Here is a 3,737-nt window from a genome sequence, read left to right as displayed (position 1 = left end):
CGCTCCTCCGCTCCTCCGCTCCTCCGCTCCTCCGCTCCTCCGCTCCTCCGCTCCTCCGCTCCTCCGCTCCTCCGCTCCGCCGCTCTGGGCCCTGGTACTCCTGAACTGCTTGCCATAAGCGAATCAGGCTCCAGGCCCTGGTACTCCCAATCCGCGGGACTCAGGCGAAATGTGGGCCGGTCTTCCGCTCTCCTCCCCACCTCCGCTCCTCCACTCATCCGCCCCTCCGCTCCTCCGCACCTCGGCCTGGTACTCCTGAATTGCTGAGCATCATTAAATCACGCTTCTGGCCCTGGTACTCCCTTTCCGCGGGACTCAGGCGAATTGTCGGCCGGATTCCGCTCTCCTCCGCTCATCCGCTCCTCCGCTCCACCGCTTAAACGTTATTTTGCTCATCCGCTCCTCCGCTCCTCCGCTCCTGGCCCTGGTACTCCTGAACTGCTGGACATAAGCGAATCAGGCTCCAGGACCTGGTACTCCCTCTCCGCGGGACTAAGGCGAATTGCCGACCGGGCTTCCGCTCTCCTCAGCTCATCCGCTTATCCGCTCCTCCGCTCCTCCGCTCCTCCGCTCCTCCGCTCCTCCGCTCCTCCGCTCCTCCGCTCCTCTGCTCCTCCGCTCCTCCGCTCCGGCCCTGGTACTCCTGAACTGCTGGACATGGCGAATCAGGCTCCAGGCCCTGGTACTCCCTCTCCGCGGGACTTAGGCGAATTGTTGGCCGGGCTTCCGCTCTCCTCCGCTCCTCCGCTCCTCCGCTCCTCCGCTCCTCCGCTCCTCCGCTCTGGGCCCGGTTCTCCTGAACTGCTTGCCATAAGCGAATCAGGCTCCAGGCCCTGGGACTCCCTTTCCGCGGGACTCAGGCGAGATGTCGGCCGGATTCCACTCTCCTCCGCTCATCAGCTCCTCCGCTCCACCGCTTAAACGTTCTTCTGCTCATCCGCTCCTCCGCTCCTCCGCTCCTGACCCTGGTACTCCTGAACTGCTGGACATAAGCGAATCAGGCTCCAGGCCCTGGTACCCCCTCTCCGCGGGACTCAGGCGAATTGTTGGCCGGGCTTCCGCTCTCCTCCGCTCCTCCGCTCCTCCGCTCCTCCGCTCCTCCGCTCCTCCGCTCCCCCGCTCCTCCGCTCCTCCGCTCCTCCTCTCTTCCGCTCCGGGCCCTTGAACTCCCGATATGCGGGACTTCGGTGAATTCCGGGCCAGTCTTCTGCTCTTCTGCTCTCCTCCCCCCCTCCGCTTCTTTGCTCCCCCGCTTTGGACCCTGGAAATCCCGAACCGGGCCGGGCTTCTGCTCTCCGCCTCTCCTCTGCTCATCCGCTCCAGGCCCTGGCACTCCCTGTCATCCAGTCATTCGCATGTGCGTGCCCGGAAGTCCGGGAGCTCCACTCAACCGTCCGGGGGATACGGGTAAGGGGTCCTGCTCCCCCCCCCTTGCCGCCTCTGAGAAGAGAAACATCTCCGCTCCTCCGCTCCTCCGCTTCTCAAGTCCTCCGCTCCTCCGCTGCGGAACCAGGTACTACCGATCCGCCAGACTCAGGTGAATTGCGGACAGGGCTTTTGCTGTCCTCCGCTCCTCCGCTTTGGGCCCTGGAACTCCCGAACCGCTGGACATAAGCGAATCACGGTCCGGGCTTCTGCCCTCCTCCGCTCCTCACCTCATCCGCTCCAGGCCCTGGTACTCCCAGTACGCGGGAACCCCCCCCCCACCCACCAAAATAAACTCTCACACACACACACACACACACACACACACACACACACACACACACACCCATACACACACACACACACACACACACACACACACACACACACACACACACACACCTGAACTCATCATAGCTGTGCTAATAGCATTGGCCGAAACGTATCCACAACAAAACAAACATTAGCTCATCCACTCATTCACATATGTGTGTGCCCAGAGGTACGGGAGCTCCAGTCATACGTCCGGGTGATCTATGTCCGGAGAAGGCTCACATTGGCCGGTCTAAGGGGTCCTGCTGCCCCCAAGCTTCCCCGCCTTTGAGAAGAGAAACATAACTCCGCTCCTCCGCTTCTCAACTCCTCTGCTCCTCCGCTATGGGCCCTGGTGCCCCCGATCCTCCGAACTCAGGCGAATAGCGTGACGTGCTTCTGCTCTCCTATAAGCCCCTACACACTTCAAACACGGCTGTTATCACCCTGTTACTGCATTACAATGACACCCATTTGCTTTCGATCTCAGTGTCTGCCACCGTACGGAAAAAGCGGGGGGGACGGGAGACATAAGGGCATTCGTTCTGTATGTAATCAGAAGTTAATAGTGTTAACGGTTCGCGAGAATTTTTTAATCCTAGACAAAAAAGTAAATTAAAAGGAAATAATTAAATAAATAGATAGAAAAATAAAATTAAAAACTAAAAAAAAAAATTGTAAGGGGAATATAACATGTAATTAAGTTGGCCGTTCACAAGGAATCTCAGACATCAAACTGTTTTTAATTGAACATAAATAGTACACACAAATATACAAATGTACAAATAAACATGGCAAGGTAGAACTGAATGTCAATGAAACAACCAGGGATGAGGAAGCAACGGACATAAGGACATTTGTTCTGTATGTAATCAGAAGTTAATAGTGTTAACGGTTTGTGAGAAATTTACAGTGCTAGACAAAAAAAGAAATTAAAAGGAAATAATTAAATCAATAGATAGACAAATAAAAAATTAAAACGAAAAAAAATTGCAAGGGGAATATAACATGTAATTAAGTTTTTTTTTTGTTTTTTGTTTTTTTTTTTTTCAAAAAAAAGGAATCTCAGACATGGGTAACTGTATATTTTTTAGTTTTTGGATTTTTCCATAAGCTTTAAGGATTTTTTTTTATAATTCAAAATCGTTTATGAAGAAATTCAAATTTGGGGAGCATTTTTGCATTCTGTTTTTGTGAATGAAGAACTTGGCCAGGCCTAAAAGAACATTGACACGGAGTTCATCTGTTATGTTGCTTATAAGTAAACCAAATGTGATATCATCTTTTGAGAGGGAAACTGGTGATGATGGAATGAGAATGAGAAAAAATATATGGTCAGTGGTTTCAATGTTGTCTTCACAAAATGTACAAATATTATCTTCAAAAGTAAAGCGTACCCTCAATAATTCCTTAGATGGGTAGATGTCATTCATAATTTAGAAGTGGGTTTCTTTGTGCCTTGGGGGGTATGGGTAGAGTCAGATACATAGTTCGCAGCGTGGCAATCGATTCCTTATCAAATTTATTTCAAATATTATTTTTGTTTTGACGTCCAGGGAATAAGTTTCCTGTGAAACATGTCCTAATAAAGGAGTTGGTGCACTTTCTGTCCGGAATTGAGATTCCCTGGAGTGATAGTCGGGGTAACTGTGGTTGTACGGTTTGGTGCGTCATTATATTTTTGGTCAGGAATACAAATTGTCGAGGCAGTGCGTTTCGTAACTTTATCAACTCTAATATGGGAGGCTTAAATCTGTGTGTAGTACAGAACTGTTCATAGTCTAGACGACTGCCATTGTCATCCATCAAGTCAATTATTGACCATATACCTTTCTCAAAGCATTCCTTGTAAAACAGAGGTTTGTTGCCATGCAGTACATATCGATTGTTCCAAATTATTGTACTGTGTGGTGAGAAATTGTGTACATATATCATTTTCCAGTATAATAGTATTTGTTTATGGAACTCTGAAAATTGGACAGGAATCTTGTTGATATCCA

Source organism: Fistularia commersonii, unplaced genomic scaffold (assembly GCF_037954325.1).
Source record: "Fistularia commersonii isolate RoL2024-O1a breed Wild unplaced genomic scaffold, RoL_Fcom_v1.0 HiC_scaffold_116, whole genome shotgun sequence".
NCBI classification, from domain to species: Eukaryota; Metazoa; Chordata; class Actinopteri; order Syngnathiformes; family Fistulariidae; genus Fistularia; species Fistularia commersonii.
Note: the sequence above shows the minus strand (reverse complement) of the source record.